Source organism: Anastrepha ludens, chromosome 2, assembly GCF_028408465.1.
Source record: "Anastrepha ludens isolate Willacy chromosome 2, idAnaLude1.1, whole genome shotgun sequence".
Classification (NCBI taxonomy): domain Eukaryota; kingdom Metazoa; phylum Arthropoda; class Insecta; order Diptera; family Tephritidae; genus Anastrepha; species Anastrepha ludens.
Genome location: NC_071498.1, coordinates 29,717,335 through 29,738,862, shown reverse-complemented (window position 1 = coordinate 29,738,862; position 21,528 = coordinate 29,717,335). Strand labels below are relative to the sequence as shown.

The 21,528-nt window shown below is 40.3% G+C and overlaps 1 protein-coding gene across 1 annotated transcript in view; it reads left to right on the top strand.

Annotated features, from left to right (window-relative positions):
* Positions 1-21,528, top strand: part of LOC128867377 (mpv17-like protein 2) — a 34,746-nt gene that overhangs the window by 4,557 nt on the left and 8,661 nt on the right. The gene's annotated exons all lie outside the window — the stretch shown is intronic.

Genomic DNA, 21,528 nt, shown 5'->3' with positions numbered 1-21,528 from the left:
AAAATCGCCTGGTCTGGTGTCAACGAAGTTGTTGAACCAGTTTTTAAGGACCTTTTTGTTATCAAAGGTAACGCCCTTCATATAGTTTGACAGGGAGCGGAAAAGATGGTAATCGGTTGGTGCAAGGTCCGGAGAATACGGCGGATGCCATTCGAGCTCTCGGAGTGTGGTTTTGACGATTTGGGCAACATGGGGTCTGGCGTTGTCGTGAAGGAGTATGGTTTGGCCAGATCTTTTAAATCAAATAACTCCATTCATGTGGTGTAGCTGGACAATTTAGAGTTCTTTGTTGACCGTGACATTCTTTTCGAGCATCTCTTAGTGCACCATGCCCTCCTAGTCCCACCAAACACATATCATGATCTTCTTGGGATGAAGATCCGACTGGACTCTCGGCTTTGACGATTCTCCTGTAGCCATCCACTCCTTTCTTTGCTTCATATTGATGTATAGGCACCATTTCTCATCTCCCGTGACGATTTGGTACACAGAGCGATGTTTATGACCGCGTGTTGCTCGATGGCGGGCGAGATGCTGAGAAGCAATTTGAAGGCGACTTTCTTTGTTTTTTCGTTGAGCTCGTAAGGCGCCCAGGCTCCCAATTTTTCGAAAATTCCCATTGAATGAAGGTGATTGAAAATCGTTTTATGATTGCAGTAAATTTTTTCTTTCAATTCACAACTGGTTTGGCGACCTTTCTCTTTCAAAAGTGATTTGAGACGTTCTTCATAGAATTTAGAAAACCTTTCGCTGCGGAACGTGTCTTCGACGTCAAAGTCGCCATTTTTGAACTTTGCAAACCATTTCCCTGCTGTAGACTCGCCTATAACACTTTCTCTATACACGTCGCAAATGTCCCTGGCTGCTTCGTCAGCTTTTTAACCTCGACGAAAAGCAAAGGCGAGCGGGTGCCAAAAATGTTGATTTTTGCCTTCTGGGTATTCCATTTCTAAGTCTCAAAAATAACAAAGAATTAAATAACTCAAAAATACAATTAACATAGTTTTGTAGAGCAGAAAGAGTTATATCGAATGAATACCCACCCTTTGCCAATCAGCAAACAAATCGTTGTGAAGTAAAACAAAATGGAGGTTGAATTAGTTTTAAAGGTGGCATACAGATGGCGCTATTTATCACTTTATCGCGTTGGCAATACTGAATATATATTCATGACAAAGCCTCATCCCTAGGCTTTGTTTATCAGTATCTGTCATTTCGCTGAAGTATAAACAACGCAGTGTTTTCGTGCTCCGAGTATGTCAACTTTCGTGCCGTCGAAACGCAATTTGCGGGAAGCTTTGCTTTTCTGCTTCAATTTGAAAAAAAATACAGCCCAAGCCCGTGAATTGCTGCAGGAGGCCTACCCAGACCATACTCCGTCGATTTCAACATGTGAGTACTGGTTTCGACGATTCAAAAGTGGTGATTTTCACACCGAAGACAAGGAGCGTCTTGGCCAGCCCAAAAAGTTCGAGGACGCGGAATTGGGGGAATTGGTAAACGAGGACTCGTGCCAAACCCAAGAAGAGCTTGCTGAATCATTGGGCGTTGATAAATCAACCGTTTGCAAGCGTCTAAAAGCGATGGGAATGATCCAAAAGCAAGGACATTGGGTCCCGTACGAGTTGAAGCTGCGCGACGTCGAACGGCGACTTTTTACGTGCGAATTGCTGATCGAGCGACAAAATCGGAAGGGTTTTTTGCATCGGGTGGTGACTGGCGACGAAAAATGGATCCACTACGATAACCGAAAACGCAAAAAATCATGGGGTTTGCCCGGCCAAGCAGAATATTCACGGCAAGAAAATCATGCTCTGCATTTGGTGGGATCAGGTCGGCGTCGTATATTTTGAGCTGCTCCAACCGGGCGAAACAATCACGGGAGATCGTTACCGACTGCAATTGATGCGTTTAAGCCGGGCATTGAAAGAAAAATGGCCGGAAACGGTAAAAAGGCACGACAAGGTTATTTTGCAACATGACAACGCTCGGCCGCATGTTGCTCAACCTGTCAAAAAATACCTTGGAACGCTTGGCTGGGAAGTGTTACCCCACCCGCCGTATAGTCCAGACATAGCTCCCTCCGATTATCATTTGTTCCGGCATATGAGTCTCGATTTGGCGGACCAGCGGTTCTCCTCGTACGAGGCTACCAAAATATGGGTTGAATCATGGATAGCCCAGCAGCGGCCAGAATTTTGGAGAAACGGCATCCGGAAATTGCCCGAAAGATGGGCGAAAGTTGTGGCTAGCGATGGCCAATACTTCGAATAAAATATTTTGTACCGTTTTTTCACAATAAAGCCCCAAATCTTCGAAAAAAACCTTTAAAACTAATTCAACCTCCAATATAAAAACGCTTTCAACTTATTCCCCATCCCAATACATTAATTGTAAATAATTTCGGTTGAATAGTAAATTTTCAAATAATGGCCTTATAAAGGGTTTTTCAATTGGCGCGGGTCGATTTTGGCGCCCTGTGGCAGCCATTTTGTTTTGGTGACATCTGTCAAATCTTTTGTTTATTATTCAGTTCTTTATGCCAAATCATCATGGCAAGTTACACGATTGAACAACACGTTCAAATGATAAAACTTTATTATCAAAATGAGTGTTCATTAACGCAAACGTTGCGCGCATTGCGTCCATTTTTCGGTAGACGTGGTGGCCCTTCCAATTTCTTATGGCCCATATTGAACCATATGGACCTAGACGACATGTGGTTCCAGCAGGACGGCGCTACGTGCCACAGAGCAAACGCCACGATTGACATTATGCATGCATACCCGCCCTTATTGAAAAACCCTTTATTTTAATAGTTTTAATTTTTTTTTTGTTGCTGAAGTATTTAAAAAAAGTTTCATAAAAAAATTGGTTAGTTTCAGTTGTGATTCCGTAGTTAATATTTTGTAAATGTATGCTTTTTACTTTTTGTTGGCCAATTTTTGTGAAAGTGGTTTTGTTCCTTTTGAAGTCATTACAAATATAAATTTTTGTTAATCACATTAAACAATTATTGCATTGTAAATTTAAATCAATTTAATGTGGAAAAAATGCAAAAATTATACAATAACACATCTCCATATTTTTCGAATTATTCAAATGCGGAACCTTAAATATCTCCATATGAAATGAAATTTGTTCACACCCAGGGCAACGGCTCATATTTTGGGTTGCCCTGTCAAATAATTGCTCTGCTTTATTTCGAATTAAATTTGAGAATTGGAGTCACACTAAAACCCATTATTTTCATAATTGCCATACTCACCTTTGCTGCATACATACATACATATATTAAATTAGTCACTGCTAATCAAACTCTGACACATTAAATAAAAGCCAGGCGATGATGCCATTTGGTTAGATTAGTGAAACTGGAAATGGTGACAGAGCGGGTGTGCTAATGGCTCACTCAGTTTTCCATGCTGAGCATCATTTAAGCAGTATCCATTTATAGTTAACGTGTTTTTTAAGCACAGCCATGCTTGTAAAGCGAAAGTAATGCATTAAAATTTGAAAAAAAAAATTTAGATATATATAAATCGATATACAGCTAATGAATGGCATATTAATATGAGCTGTAATATAACCAGACTCTTTCAATTAAAATGAAATAAAATGTTCAACTTTTTAGGAGATGCTGTTTTCGTACATACTAGGTTGTTCAATAAGTTTTACGGTTCGATAAAAAAAACACAATTTTATGGTTTGAAATGCACTTTTTATTATTCAGCGTAGTCTCTCTGAGCATCAATACACTTGTTCCAACGAGATTTCAATTTAAGAATTCCATCCCTGAAGTGAGAATCCGGAAGGGTTGCAAAATACGCATCTACAGCTGGTATAACCTCATCATTTTATGAAAAACGCTTTCCACGCATGCATTTTTTTTAGGTTTGGAAGCAGATGGAAGTCGCTAGGGGCCAAATCTGGTGGATGCTCCAACAATTCGAACTTTAATTGATGGATTTTAGCCATTGCCAAAATGCTCTTGTGACACGGAGTATATGTCCTGATGCAAAATATTTTTTTTCTTTAGCGAACAGGGCCCTGTTTTAACAATTTTTTCTTCAGTTGGTCTAAAGGGTTACAAAAATATTATATTCAGAATTTATTGCTTTACCAGTTTGCAAGTAATCATTCTTTTCGCATCCCAAACTAAGTGATGCCAACACCTACTTGGCCGATTTCTGTACACGAACACGTTTCGCAGCTGAAGAGCCAGGTTCACAACACTCTTTAACATTTTGTTTTGATTTAGAATCATGATGATAGACCCAAATCTCACCCATAGTGACGAATTGATGCAAAAATCCACTTTATCCTTTCGAAAACGCTTTAAATGTTGCTGAGAAACTTGCATTCGAATGTGTTTTTGTTCCATTGCTAGCGAAGTTTGGGAAGGTTATAAGGGACACCCGATGAATGTCGTTTAATGCCCTTCTGTAGACTCTCTGATAAAGTAGTTGTAGCTGTGCTAGATTCTGAATCTCATCAGTATTGTTTAAAGAGATGTTTCCTGACTCACCCGAGAGGTGGTCAGCTTCCAGCAAGGGTCTGCAGAGGTGGTACCCAGCAGAAACTGGTTACTGAGTATCTCACTTTGTTCCTTCTCCGCAAGCATAATAGTCTCGTTATTGAGAAGTTGCAGGGCAGACATCAGAAGGGATCCCATAGCTGTCCCTATGACAGTATTCTGACAGGTCTGAAGCTTAGTCCATTGCAAATGACTGGTATCACGCGACCAGACAGACGCAGCCAGCAACATTTCTTTGCCATTGCCGCAAGTGCTACCGGCAAGCTATTTGCGGATCTCGTTGTAGTTTAGGACCTTAGTGGCAATTACGGTTGTATGCGCCGAGAAGGAAAGCAAACTGCAGAAGGTGGCCCCCAATATTTTGAGATTATTTGCGGTACCCGATGCAATTTCATCAAGATTGGAGGTCACTTGTTCAGGCTTAGCTAGATCAAGACACCTCGCTCTTTCGGTAAGCCTTTCTAACAGCAAATTAAGGAAGTCTACGATAGAGAAATAAGAAGTTGCAGCTATACTGGGACAGCACGGAATGAATCTGTCTCAAACCAAAAAACAAAAAAAGACATCACACGAGAACATTGGCAGTAAAACGGCGCACTTACTTATAAGGATTATTTCAATAAAACTACTCAACCACTTGAACAACAACAATAACAGAAAAAATGATTTTGGTTGATGGAAATCTTTATTTTGACCTTTGCATGTCTGCTCGCATACTGCAGCTATCTAGTTTACAATTGCCAAATATGATTGACGTACAAGTGCAAAAATTATAGATCTTCCGATAGGGTGATTAATTTTGCGCCACATTTTTTTTGTGGTGGGTGATGAGGATTTAAAATGCCTTCGCACTTACAGCGACCGTCGTCAACTGTGTCGAATGGTATAGCCACTAAAACAATCAATCCTCTTCTGGGGAGACTACCCGGAACTACCTTTCTTTACTTCGGGAAAGCCCAGAACGCTGTCCATTAAATGGATCAATACTATTTACCCACGTCTGGTTCCACCATATTTGTAGCCAGCTTCATGCTATAGACTCGTCTTCTAATGTCTCAGTGCTGTCATACCAGTGGTATGTGTGGCATGCTCTCAGGTTCCTCTCACATGGGGGTATGGATGTTATACGCCAGAGAGGTTTCTTTTACATCTGCAGCAAAGAAGATGTTGCGGTAATATTATACCGTCTTATGCCGTAGTGAGCACTTGACTCGACCGTCTGTGATTTGTCATCAGTTCGTAGACAGTCCACCTCCTATCGAGGGCTGATTTGTTTTTCTCTGCGTTTTGCGCTGCCAATCCGCGCGGTGCAGGTGCAGCATTATCCTCTTTGCAAAATTTTTACCTGCGTTCCAACTGTCATGTGATGTACACACGTTATTGATTAAGTTGTCGGGGCTCAGCTGTTCACCCAAGACTAACTCAAGCTTTCGGCGTTCTTCGTTGTAACGATCACCGTAGAAGAACACGTGCTCCGCGCTTTCTATTGCATTGTAGCAGCTTGGACAGAAAGAAGTGCCCTCCATGTGAAAACGATGGAGGTACTCCAAGAAACATCCGTGACCGCCCAATATTTGGGTTAAATAGTGGTCTACATGACCGTGCCTTCTGGTAACTCATTGGCTAATTTTGGGGATAAGTCTATAGGTCCAACGTCCATTAACAGACGAGTCCCATCTGCTTTGCCACTTTTCTAACGAATGCAGACGTCCCACAGCTTTCGCTTCAGTTGTCGGCTCTACTCCTTGTCTGTCATAAAGTTGTCCCATTTCCTGCGCAAGTATATCTATTGGGACGCAAACCTCGTGGTCTGATATGGTCCTGTATGCGCACGCGACTCTTAGAGTAATTTGTCGGTGCACTTCAGCTACTGGTCTAACATTCGATGACTTGGCTCCTGTCCATATAGGGCCAGCATATAAGATGACTGAATCTACCACACTTGCCAGGAGGTGCCTTCTGGCGCCTTGCGGTCCGCCTATGTTTGGAAGAATTATTGTAAGAGCACCATTGTCTGCCGCTGCTTTGGAACCCACAGTTGCTAAATGTTACTTAAAGCAGAGCCATACATCAATCATTACGCCTCTATACTTTATTGCCTCTTACGACAGTATTTCATGGCCACCTATCCGCCATTTCATGAACTCTTTTTTTCGCGCAGTTACGAGGACCGCTTCTGTACGCTTCGTACGGCCAACTTCAGCCCCGTTGCGGAGAACCATAGTTGGACCCTAGCTGCTTCATCATTACACTTCTCCTGCAAGTGGTCTAGCTTCTTGTCCGTGTCCATGAAAGCGATGTCATCGGCATAGCCTACCAGTGTTACTTTATTCGGCAATTTTAAGCTAAGTACTCCGTCGTACATGGCATTCCACAGTGAGGGTCCAAAGACTGATCCCTGAGGGACGCCACCTGGGACTTTATATGTCTTTAGACCATCATCCGTATAATACTTATCATAGATTCTATCCCTAAAGTATCGTATCGTATTATTATTATTAGTATCGTATTATGCGTATTAGATATCCAGGGACTTGGAGATTTCTTAGAGACAACAAAATGTTTGACTACCTCACCGAATTAAACGCATTTTTGACGTCTAGCGTGATAATTGCACAGAACTTCATCCGTGTGTGTACTCCGCTAATAGCGTCGCGCTCTATATTTGTCACCGTTCTAATAGCGTCCACAGTCGATCTAGCCAGTCTGAAGCCAACTTTATATGAATATATGTATGCGCACATATGTATATTGTTCTTAGAAATCTATTATACTAAAAAAAATCTATTATACTTAAAAAAACATATCTCTTATTCACTTTGATTGAATTTATTCGTGTATCCTCAGTAGATGGGCTGCCAGTTGCAATCTCAGAGTCAACTCTGACAAAACGGAGTTGATGCTATTCCTCAGGAAATACGAGCCTCCGCCTTTTGAGCTTCCAAGACTAAACAACCAGTGTCTTACACTCGCATCGGAAGTCAGGTATCTTGGTGTGATACTCGACCCCAAGCTGCACTGGAAGCTGCACATAGAAAATCGAGTTAAGAAGACCAGTATTGACTTCTACGCCTGTAAATCTATGTTCGGCAAAAAATGGGGTCTCAAGCCATGTGTCATACTTTGGATGTACAACGTAGTGGTTCTGCCAATTTTGTCATACGGTTGCCTAGTTTGGTGGAGAGCTCTTCAGAACGGCTACAACACCACTAAACTAGAGAGAGTGCAGCAACTGCATGTGTACGCATCACTGGTGCTTATAGAACATGTCCCACTGCTGCGCTCAACGTTATTCTGTATTTACTTTCTGTGGATCTGCAGGTTAAATCCATTGCTGCTCAGAGCGCTATCAGGTTGAAAGAGATTGGCCTTGGAGACAATGTCCTGTAGGACATATTAGCATCTTGAAGCAGATCTGCCCTTCCTTCTTTATTATTCGCACTGACCTCTTCATCCGCTGTGCTTTGAGGGTTGTGCTAGGGCTATCTTTCCGAACAGGCAAGATTGGAAAGAGGGGAGAGTCGGTACGGATATAGATGCCTCTGTTTTCACTGACGGATCCAAAATGGAGTCTGGACTAGAAGCGGGGGTTTACACTAAATCAGCTAGCATTTCGGTCTCCTTTAAACTACCGGAAACAAGCATGCTTCGGGATCACTGTTGGAAGGGAGACAATAACATTTTTTCCGATAGTCAAGCTGCGATTAAGGCCCTGTCGTCCCCGTATTGCAGATCTCTTCTGGTGAACTCCTGTAAAGAGGAACTCAAACGTCTCAAACGTGCAGGAAACATTTCCCTTTATCTGGGGTCCTGGGCACAGGAATATAGAGGGAAATGAAAATGCCGACGAGCTTGCCAGGAAGTGATCGACAGAACCGGTTTCAGCTGTCCCCCTCTCAGACATCGGTGTCCCTTTATCCGTTGTTAAAGGGAAACTACATAATTTCTTTCTAAGAAAAGCGCAAGACAGATGGAGGTCTGTCTCATCGAAAACACTATGGCCCTAATACCATAGAAACTGAACGATTAAGGTGATGGGAAACCCCCGCCATTCAATTTCTAAACTCATTGCGTTGTTCACTAGTCATTGGGTGATCGGTACTCATACGGAGAAGCTTGGAATCCGGTACAACCCCTATTGCAGAAGCTGTGGGGATCCTGCAGAGAAAAAGACTGTGGAATACTTTCTCTGCAAATGTCCGGCTCTGGCGGCTAGGCGCTTGAGATTCCTTAGCGTGCCCTTTGGGGCTGACTTGAAGAAATTCTCCAGCCTAGATCACTTTTCTCTCCTCCACTACATCAACAGCACTGGATGGTTAAAGGCGGTTTTTTCTCTTACTCTTTTCACAGGTGGTGGTCCACATTATGGTATCAAAACGGCACGTAAGTGCTACTTGAAGTGTACCTGGGGTACTCTTGCCATCTTACCTACCTACCTACCTACCATTCGTTTATCCAAAAATTTGTTCGGGTGGAATTATTGCGTTTTGCTATGGACCTCTGTAATTTCTATGAACGATTGCGGATAAGTATTCGTATTTCATATTTCCTTTGACATGAAGAAAATCGTGTCCACAATTACATAGATGCTAATTTTTTCTTAATGACAATAAATTTGGGTTTGATGGCGGGTGCATGACATTGAATTTAGAATATTTTATTGCTTTTAACATCCAACCTTCGGTTATTATTGCGCTCGCATGCGCTGCGGCTAGCAGTTGCACAATGAATATGGCAACCAACAACAAACGCGAACTATGGCAATAAAATGTGCCAATTAATATTAATTTGATGTTTTACGTTTAAGCAAAAGAAGAAAACAGATCAAGTCTTTTTACGAGCGTTTTTCCACTTCACTTTGTTTTGTTTGCAGTTGGTGCATTTTTCACTTTTTAGCTCGCAAAAATGTTTATTTTTATTACGCTTCAGGCATGACTGTTCAGTGTATACAAACATGTATTCATGCACACACACTCATATACGTATATACAATATATATATATAAATATTTATAAACATGTATATTTGCCATTTTTCAAAAGCATTAAACAGCTGATTCAGCACTTTTTGTTTACTCATTAATTTGCTTGGCTGGTACTCGTACTGGCACTGCTCTTCTTCTTCGCATTTTCACATTTCGAATCGGCGAGCACGACTCTGTCCATAGTTCAACCTACATATGTACATATGTACATACACACACATGTACATACGTCAAGTACCGATTGCCAGCAAATCGTGCCATTCAATGTTTTGCAAATAAATCATCTTTTGTCTGACATTGTTCTGTTTCGTTTAAGCATTTTTTTGTTTTGATCTTTTTCAAATTTGCTGTTACTAACAACTTTTTGTAAACACTTCGCTTTCACGTGTACTCCCCCTGCGCAGGGTTCTTTATTATCGACCTATAAATTAAAAGTCAGCTCACCATTTATACATTTTTTCTTAAGATCCATTTTCTTATTATTTTGAGGAATCTCATTGTAAAAACAGATAATCCTTTGAGTGACCATAAAAGGGAAAATAAAACAATAAAGTTCTTACACAAAATTACATAAACACGAGTAGGTGCATGTAAGAAGCACACATACATACATATATTACATATGTAAGTATGTACTTATGCCTTGGGCTCTTCGCTTTAGTCGGCTAGGCCACAAGGCATTTTACCCGCGCTAAAATGCAATTTAAAAACAATTGACAAATCGGGTTGCAGTCTGATGCCAACTGGAACCATGAATGCGTCTTAGCTTCGCTACAAAATTTTATATTACACTAGGACCTCCGTCAATAAGTACCCCTGTTAGATTTGAAGACATCATTTTTTCAATTTTTTTTTATTTTTCAGCATAGAAAACTAGATACACTTCTCCCAAAGGTTCGATCGAACGAACTCCCCAAAATACGTTTCTGTCTCGGCAATGACTTCCTCGTTTGAACTATATTTTTCCCCGCGAGCCATTTTTCATGTTAGAGAACAAGAAAAAGTCGCAGGGAGCCAGATCGGGTGAATACGGGGGGTGCGGCAGCAATTCATATCGCAATTCATGCAGTTTGGCGGCGACAACTCCGGATGAATTTGCTGACGCAATCATCGTCATGACCTTTCCGGCCGATGGTTTATGGGACTGTTTTCGCCTTCTTTGGAGCAGATTCACTGGGAGACATCCATTGTTTTGATTGTTGATTAGTTTCCGGTGAATCCAGGTTTCATGAACGTTGACAACTCGACGCAAAAATTCCTTCGGATCTCGTTTAAACTCCTCCAAACACTGCTTCGATGTTGACAGCCGCATCGGCTTGTTGTTCACCGTAAGCAATCACGGCATCCATCGGGCCGAACATTTTTTCATCGCCTACTTTTCATGCAAAATATTAATTGCCATTCCGGTCGACACACCTGTGGCCCCTGTTATTTCGCGCACTTTCGTTCGCTGAACAGCGGGAATCATGTCATGGACTTTTTGAATGATTTCCTCGGTAACCACGTCTGCCGGACGTCCTAATCACTCCTCATCAAAAACAGATATTCACCCACGTTTTAATTCGTTGAACTAATATCTAACCGTGCTTATAGATGTCGAAGCATCCAACTTTGCTTTTATCTCCTCACATTTTTTCCCATCCAAAAACATAAAGCGGATTACCGAACGATGCTGTTCTCTTTCCATCTCAGCGAAAATCACGAAACACGTCTTACTCGAATAGCTGCCAAATCCAAACTAATCTATCAATGCGCCTGAAATTTGTTTTGCCGTCTTTTGATAGATGGCAGCTAACACCAACTTCCCTCAGGAACACCCTCTGACATCATCAAACACGGGTACTTATTGAACCGCCCTCTTATAAGCACCAAGAACTCTTTTATACCGTCTCCTTGAGAGCTTTACATAGAAAGAAGCCTGGAACCTATAGTCATACGGACCACATTTATCGCTTTAGGTTAGGATAGCCTGCAGCGGTTGTCCCCTATGGAAGATACTCAGGCTCATAGCCCATTGTGATGCCGCATGCGGAACTTCTTCTCAACTCCCTAAAACCAGTATAAACTTTTCAAAAATTTTTAAAGATATCGGATGTGCTGAGGTGTTCTAACTAAATTTACTTCAAAATAAAGTGGTGAATTGTCGTCGGCATAGAGCAGAACAGTGGCACAGCAGCTGCAAGATCGCCTTTTTCTCTTCTTCATTTAGGAAACTGCCTAAGTTTCCGATGCATTTATTTATTGCCTTATTTTGACTTAGCAGGGAGGCTGTAGTTGTTGTTGTTGTAGCAGCAATACTTAACCCTGTCGGTGCAATGTAAATAACCGGTCGTCTTTTCGTCTAGCCCATCCAACGGTAGGCTCAGGAAACTTGCTGTTTCGATAGGTTGGGTCCAGAGGGAGAGGGGTGTTAGATGAGTGGCTTTGATGGCGCATATGAAAAGGTGGTAAGTGTCGTGTGGGGTGCCATTACAATACTGGATAGGTAGGAGTTTAATCTGCTACAATATCCAGAATGTAGTTGTGCCAAGCTTACGCGGGCCTCTTGGGGTAGCTGAAATTCTTATCTGCTGTGGGTGGGGGATGGACTCCGATTGCGGCATTCGGAGGTCGGGAGCTTAAGAAGGTGATAAGCGTCTGCTGATGAATGCCGTTTTTCGTCTGTCTTAACGCTGTCCGGTCCAGTAGTTGTCGATTCGTTTTGTCCTGCAGCTCGACGCTGTAGTCGAATGGGCTGGGAATAGTCACAATTCGCGGTACATAGGTTCAATGAAATACCAAAATGAAGAAAAATGTGTTTCTAATAGCGGTCGCCCCTCCACAGGCAATGACAAAACTCCGAATGTATTTCTGCCACGAAAAAGCTCCTCATAAAAAACCATTTCCCAAACCAAACTGTAGGTAGGTCCCTCCATTTACGGAACAACATCAAGACCAAGACGCATCCATTAAAGGTGGTGGCACTAGACAAACTAAAATATTTTGTACATTTAATTGTCATGGCAAAGTATTGGAAATGTAGAAAACAAAAAAATTAATTCCTCTTGTTTCATTCTGCGCTGACAGCCGCATGGACACAGCGAAAGAAAAATTTGCCGATACCACCTTTAATCGATTCGCCTTGATCGAAACGCATGCCACAAATAGAAGAAAGAGCTCGGCCAAACACCTAACAGAAGTTCATGCACGAATTATTTATTTTTATTTAGGGACGCTGTGCGTTTAGCACTGAGCGTCGGCCACAGCTGTCGCGTGATTCTGTAGGCGGGTGCGTTTCGCCGTCTTTCATTACCTATTCCTACAAATTTCTAAGAAATAAATAGCTTACTTGTTTCTAGGTGTATGCCAATGCCATTTTCTAATTTTTCTCTTTAGAAAGTGTGGTGTCTGAGTCGCGTTAGTTCATCGGCTCTGCAGTACCCATAGATGTCGCAATGGCCTGGAACCCTTGTTACCTTTGGGTGAAATGCTCGTCTCATGAGGAGATGTACGGCATTTCATAGCTACCATTTGAGGTGCTTGACAGCTTTGTGAGAGATTTTATTGTCGCTTAACTGTGAGTGAAAATGTAGATATCATCTCCAGGTATCGCATCACACTGTACAAGTGTCACGGCCTTAATTCTTGATATCAGTTCAGCCTAAAAGACACTGCCGTAGTCGGGAAGCCGACAACTAAAGGAGATTCCCAAATGTTTGGAATGCACATCTCCGCCTACCTTGCCCACGAGCTTTGAGTCATCTGTGCATACATATCCTACAACATCCGGAAGCAGTCACGCTTCCATTAGACAGACTGTATAAAGCATTCCCTTCCGAGTGGCAAGTTCCATTGATTAATGTTAAAATATAGGTTATGTTTAAGCGCTAATTTAACATAAATGCTGCAAGTGGGAATGGGACCTGGGTAGTTTATATTTTATCGAGTTTTTGAACATTTTTCGTGAATAGCTGCTGACGTTAAAAACATATCTGTGATTTGGTAGAAACTTAAAACAGGAGAAAAAAAATATTTCACTTCGTTAAGCAATTTTGGCCCTTATTAATTTGGAGAAGTTGAATAGATTTGTCATACGGGTATACAAATCGTACCGCTTATGCGCAAATTTTCCCGTTTTGAGTTAAAGGGTTGGCTTGATTAGCCTGTGGATGTGTTCTATGTCATACACAAACCCAGAATACCACGCGTATATGGAAAGTACAAATAATTTTGTATATCAGAAAGCAAACCTTGTAGTTTTCATAGAGCATTAAACTTTCAAACTTGATTCCCCAAAATTTTCATTTAATATTTATAAATTCATGGCATAAGGGGACGACAAGTACTATTAGAGGAAATGTATACCTATTTAACTAAAGTTGATAATTGTGATAATTAAAACTTGCATGTCTGTACACACATACATATACACATACAGGTATAAGTATGTTGATTGAATGGTTGAACGGCTACAAAAATGATGAATTTAAATACAAAAAAACATTTCACTTCGGCACGCAGTTGAATTTTGTGTTATGTAGGTTGTTGCCTTGCCACATTAAACAACTGTTTAAATACAAAGTTTAAATAAAAAGGCCAAATAATACAATAACGTGACAAACCGATAACTGTGACTGCGGGAGAAAATTTAAATGACTTTAATTGAGTCGTTACGTGGAAACTGACACAGGTGAAATCTTTAAATAACTTCAATCAAAATGAAAGAAATAAATTACGAGGATTGCTATTAATATGTATTTCTGGGCTAGCAATTGAAAACTCTCATCATGTTGTCGAAAATTGTGAAAATTCCATTTTTTTGCTGAAATAAACTGTTACAAATAGCAAGTACAGCACTCAGACACAATTAAGTCCATTGTGCTGCAATCGGACTCCCTATTAATTTTCTTTAAATCCACCCGACTTTCGAAGAAATCTGAGTAGATCTTGTGGTGCCAAGGAGCCAAGGAGGTCGCTCCTTAACACATCAGCGCCAAAGAACTCAAGCCTGATTCAAGCGAAGGCGGGTCGCACAGACGCACAGAAAGTGGTCCGCCGTCTCATCCTCCTCTTCACAAGCTGAGTAGAGCACACTGCTTACCATTCCAAATGGCCCGTCATCAGTTCAACCAGCTGCCTGCAATCCCTTCTGCTTAATGACAGGAGGACTTGCGACAGTCGGTCGGACACTACAGTTAACCCCAGTTTAGTCTATCTGCAGCCTCTCTCAGCCTGTCAAGCTCGCTTGTGGGTTGTAGTAACCCGTGGCTTTGATGGCTGCAGAAGGAAATGGCCGAACAGGCTCCGGGCCAAAGAAGTTGGTCTCAGAGCCCATCCTAGCTAAGGAGTCAGAGGTCTAGCTTCAGGCTATTATGTCTACCGACATAGTTCAGCCTGGATTTACAGGACTCGACTACCTTGATGTGGTTTGACAACAAAGTTCATCGCTTCTTGGACCGCTTGAAACACAGATGCATGCATTCCAAGAGCAAAGTGCAGTTTTGTCCCGCTGGATTCCACATAGACCCCATAGCCGGAGCCGTGCTCAGTCCTGTGAAAATGCGAAAACACTATTTGCCGGGCTCATTTTCAGAGCACAATTGAGGCTCTGGCAGCACCACATTTTATCTATTTTCAAGTACGACTCTTGATATCATGGAGTCAAGGGGCATGGAGAGAATCGTTGGGCCAAAGTCCATGCCTTCGCAGTACCAGTTCGCTCTATTACACACTTAGGTGCATGTAAAAGAATTGGAAGAAGAAGAGTGTTTTTACTTGTATTTCTGTACAGTCTATGGCCCATTCAAACGATAAAATATGTCAAACTTGGCGCCCAATAATACTGGAAATGCCGAGGACCAGGCTTAAAAAACATGAGGTGGCGTAAAATTAATTATTCAATTTAGGTGTTGAATAAAATATAAATTAATAAAAAATAAAATGATTTTGAATGATGGAAATTTTTATTTTGACTTTGTGCGCTCCATTAACTGGCTGTTTCTATACTGCAGCTGTCTGGGGCGCAATGGTCAAATGATTGATGTACGACGCCATTCGCAAAAAATATAAAACGAGTGCGATGTCTTGTTGCTGTCATTTTTTATTTGAATCAGATCCATTTCGTGAAATCCAAGCATAGCAGCAAACTTGTATCTTTATGTCTGAGATTTTATTAATTTACAGAAAGGTTTACCAAAAGAGCGAAGTCTTGCACCAATTGAACCGGATATTCGCATAAATAATGGAAAATATTATTGTCGGTGACAACAATGAAGTTACCTTCTTCAGGTGATGGCGGCTGAGTTGAATTCTAAAGTCGGACTTAGTAAATTTACGAAAATATACTAAATAGTTCGGCTGCCGTAGCTGAATGGGTGACCAAAGAAAAGAAGACCAAAGACCAAAATTAAGAAAAAGTTTTTTCTAATAGCGGTTGCCCCTCGGCAGGCAATGGCAAACCTCCGAGTGTATTTGGTCCCATTTTGTCTGTCTCTTCTGAAGTTATGCGAAATTATGCGAAGTTGTGCGATGTTATGTGAAGCTATGTGAAGTTGCGAGAAGTTGTGCAAAGTTATGCAAAGTTGTGCGAACTTAAGTAAAGTTATGCGAATTATGCGAAATTGTGCTAAGTTATTTGAAGTTGTAAGTTATTTGAAATATTACTCAACGACATTTCTTTTCCCCCTATTATGTACATACATACATACATACATATGTATATTCAATTATCTGTTCCATTTATAAACATATGTGGCGTTCAGCTACAATAACTTAAATTTTTTTTGTTTCGATTAATTCAGTTCAGTTAATTTAGTTTCTTTTATTGTGTGTGAAGCATTGTGTAGATGAAACAAAGAAAAGGTGGTACCCATACACATACACACGCACACACTTCCATAGCTCTGAATAATAGTCATTAGCAGCAGTTCCAATCGCAGAAGTCTATAGGTATGTCCACAAACATACACACAAACATATTTCGCGCCATGTCTCGCTTTTCTTACTTGTATAGTTAGAATGCCTGTGTGGCTGTCCATTGACATTTCGAACGAACGTCAAAGCTATTTGTCACATGGTATCAATGCACGCCAAATCGGCGGACGAGCAGTGCCAAGAGCATGGCCTAGCGTAAATACAGACACACATGTAAATATACATATGTATGTATGCATGTATGTATGTATGTGCTTGTGTGCGCTTATCTGCCTGCCAATACACTTTTCAACCTCAATTTCAGCGTCAACTATTCGTTCGCGTTTTACCGTTTAATGGCGCATTACTGCTGAGGAAGGGGTATATGAACAAGATACTAAAAACAAAAAACAGACACAAAACAAACAAATTGGAAATGTTTGAAAATAGACGTAAAGTATTAAATCAACAATTACAAAAATGCTTGTGGTAAGCACGAAACGTAACGAAATAAATTTGAACATATGCATTGACAAACATACACACACACACCTACGTACACACGTGCACCCATACATACATATGTATGTACGAGTATATGCTCACAGAACAGCGAGCAAATTAAAGTCAAAGCAAAGTGATAAGAGTAGAAGGGGAGGACAACGACACATGCAGCACTTGCAGCAAATGCCAATTGGCTAGCGGCTCGAACATTAGGTGGTGCGTCGAACATCACCAACAGCAACAGGAACCCTCAAATGAACTTCCGCAATTATTTACAATCCCATTAAATTATATACGAAATTTGTAGACGCCCCTGCTCCAGCCCATCCCCATGACTATACGAGCTGCATTGGCCGATTCGTTATACTGCCGCGTGCAAAGCCCGACCCTTTCAGCATTCTACTTGCACCATTCAATCATGTGTTGTTGCGGTTGTTGTTGGCTGATTATTTTCTGTTGGCTCTCAACTTCTCATCGTCGTTTACTTTTATCTGGCTTTGTTTCCTTTTTTAGCCATCGCAACAAATTAGTTCGAACGGCCGTCGTCTCGGGCCGCACTCCACCGAAACGCAAGGCCAGCGGCAAAAGTAGACGGGTGGCAGCTGTTTGCACTCATTGCACAACGTTCGCATTCACAATACCTTCATTCAACCGCTTGGCTGTCGGTCGATTTGCCTTCACGGCACCGGTAAATGCACCACATCACACTCAAAGCGCTGCTGGCGTGTACGCGCGTTAACCGATTGCTTGATTGTTGTTGCCGTTGTTACTTTATTTATCACTCTTTTTTTATCACCGCCGTTCATTCACATGTTTAAGAGCGCTATCACAACAGTTGGCAACGACACCGGCATCTCATTCGTGTTTTCCCTCTGCGACGCGTCTCTGCACGTCTTCATCCAATTCAAAAGTTTAGGCCGCACACTTGTTGTTGGCTGATTAGATGCGCTTTACTACCTGATCGCAGAGCTCCACATTCACACGGCTGGTAGGGAGCAGTCGCTCTGCAACTCACCCACACATTCGTAATCAGAAATTCATCAATGCGACAGGGAAAATTGTAAATGTAAAAAAAATACTTTGTTTTTAAAAACCCAAAAAAATCTTGCAATATAATTTTCCCTACGGGCCTTTGAAACTGCTTAAAACTAAAACTCTATATCACGCCTCATGTGCTAAATTTTCATGCTATACATTTTCTACGTATGCTCATGAAGCAATAATTAAAGGTAATGTAAAGTGTCTAATTTGCACCCTGTGTCGGCCATCGTGAGCTACTTAATAAAAGCTTGAAAAAACTAATTCTTATTTCAAAGCAAATTCTACAGAAAAAGTACACAAAAGCATAGAAATGAAAACGTTTGCTAAAAAATACTTGCACTGCCAATACTGTTTCAATTTTTTACTACCTTTTCAGAAAGGGGATAAACTAATGCAACTTTTTCCCTTACTTTCAAAGCGCATCTATGGATTGAGTATCATCCGAAATCAGTTGTCAAACTTTACACAACCTCTCATTATTGAATTCTGGTTTCTGTCAAGTTCTGCTGAATGTAATTCCGTTCTTTTATTTTGATCCAATATTTCAGTTTAATAAATAATAAATATTTAATATTTCAATAAATAAAAATGCAGAAACAGCAATAATTCTTTGGCTCAAAATATTATTAGCAATCTGGGTCAATGGCGAGTGGCGGAAGTACCGCCGCCGGTGGCACAGAAATTTCTTTGTTTGTCAGCTATCTTTCTTTTAGTCCGACTTTTGAGGTCGCCCAAATCAATGAATAAAATCATACAAAGAATTTCTTACTTGTATGTATGTGCATATGTATATTTCTCTTTATAATAAGTAACGAATTCGTCATTAACATAACCGAAAGTAACAGGCATTACCGAGCTCGTACCGGGCTCATACTCACCTTTTTCCATTCAAGATCACTTCTTTGCGGAGGCCCTAAAGCATTTAATTTATTGGCCACTCCGTCCTACTGGGTATCATATAAAAGTTTTTCAGCTCCGAATACAGGAGCACTTGTCCTTGCCAAATTTGGCTTAGCCTCCAATTCTTTAACTAGCATCTCAAACTACATATGTACATATGTGCAAGTAGTTTTTTCAACACTGAAATAAGAACAATAAGGCAAATAAGACCAATAAGAACCAAATATTTTCTTGTTTTTAAGAGTCTTCCATTTCAAATACAACATAATGACAGCAAAAAAAATAGAAATAAAAAATATAAAATAAAAATAAACAAATAAAAAAGGAGGAGCTATAATTCACGAGCTCGAAGTTTTATTAGCAATATTTGTCTAAAAAAAAGTTTCAATTTGATAGGGCAACTGAGTCAGAAGTTTCGTTATGAGTCATCGGTGTCAAGTCGAATGCCATTGGAGTTGGTCTGATTTGCTTAAAATTAGTGAAACCTACGCTGCCATTTATTCTGGGCACTCCATGACATATTCTTAATCACTGCTTCACAACTTCATGCTTTCCAATAGAATGGGAAAAAAAACTGTCAGCATTCATGTAGCAAAAGAGTAATGCCACCAGCCCTAATAATTACACAGGGCAACAAAAAAAAAAAAAAAATCTGCGGCAATAATTTTGTGAATGGTTTTCATTAGCACTTGTATTATATATGTATATTGAGTATGAAATTACATTTTTTGAATTGACTCTGGTTCTTGAGATAAACGCAAAATTAAAAATTACTAAAAAAATGTAAAGTGCCCTCCTACAGTTGCACTAATTTGATTAAAGCTAACTACGGTTTCGTTATCTGTTTGCATATTTAGGTACAACACTTTCACTTATTTGCTGTTAGACTCAGAAGTTATCAGTTAGTGTCATTTTTCAGTTTTAAAGAAATTGTTGTCTCGAAAATATGAGTTCGTCACAAAAACCTTGTGTTAACGATTGCAACAGTTTTTGTTATACATATACATACATATGTGGCAAATTTTGTTCGCAAAAGCAAAGAAAACAGATCACAGAGTTTGTGAAAACAACCTACCAAGCATACTTTGGGATAAAGTATGTACAAAAGAATAAATATTGGGTGCCCAATATTGTGTGTAAGTCTTGTGTAGAATCTTTGCGATACTGGAGCCAAGGAGGACGTAAAGGGCTTCAATTCGGAGTACCGATGATGTGGAATGAGCCAACGAATCATTTTAATGACTGTTATTTCTGTGCAGTAAAAGTGAAAGGTACAAACCGTTTTAAGAAACGGAATTGGGTTTATCCTAATATTAAATCAGTTAGACCCCCAGTATTGCACAGTGACAATTTACCAATTCCTGTGTTTACAGGGCCATCTTCTGCTAACTGTAATGACATTGAAATGTTAGAGAATTCTGACAATCAAGCAAGCAGCAGTGAAAGCGAGTTCGAAGAAAGTAGTTGTATGAAACAAGGATTTTCGCAAGCAGAGCTTAGCGACTTGGTTCGTGATTTAAATTTATCAAAAAAATCTGCCGAAATTCTTGCTTCAAGACTAAAAGAAAAACAATGTCTTCAACCTGGCGTTACCATCACATTCTTTAGGACCAGAGAGCAAGAACTTCTTCCTTTCTTTCAAGAAGAATACAAGCTTGTATTTTGTAACAATGTTTCTGGTCTGTTAAATTGTATGGGGCATCCTGAATATAATCCTGAACATTGGAGACTTTTTATAGATAGCTCAAAAAGAAGTCTGAAATGTGTATTGCTACACAATGGAAATAAATTTGCTTCGGTTCCAATTGGTCATTCAACGAAACTAAAAGAAGAATACCAAAATATTAAAATTGTTTTAGAAAAGATTTCATACACACAACATCAATGGTCAGTACGTGTGGACTAAAAGATGGTGAATTTTTTATTAGGTCAGCAAGGTGGGTATACTAAATACCCCTGTTTCATATGTCTATGGGATAGTCGCGCAAAACAAGAACATTGGACTAGAAAGGTTTGACCGTTGAGAGAAAATATGGAAGTAGGAAAAGCAGATGTGGTTCATGAACCACTGATAAGCCGATAAAATATTCTTCTTCCACCACTTCACATCAAGCTTGGGCTAATGAAACAGTTTATCAAAGCCCTTGATAAGACCGGTGACTGTTTTAAATATGTGTGTCAAAAATTCCGTCTTTAAGTATGGAAAAATTAAAAGCAGGTGTCTTTGATGGACCGCAGATCCGTACTCTTATAAAAGACATTGAATTTATAAACCATATGTCACAAATTGAATCTAAAGCATGGCTAAGCTTTGTCTTAGTAGTCAAAAATTTTTTGGGGAATCATAAGGCACCAGATTACCAAAAACTACAATAGTTGATGAAATGCTTCGAAATTTCTGCAGTTTAGGAGCTAATATGAGCATTAAATTGCATTTTCTTCATAGCCATTTGGACAAATTCCCGAAAAACTTGGGCGATTATAGTGAGGTACAGGGAGAACGGTTCCACCAGGATATAAAAATAATGGAAGAAAGGTACCAAGGTCGATGGGACTGCCACATGATGGCAGACTACTGCTGGACCTTATTAAGGGATTGTCCTAAGCAAAACCATAACAGAAAAGCCAACAGAAAAACTTTTTTGTAATGTTTTTAAGTTATTTAAGTTAA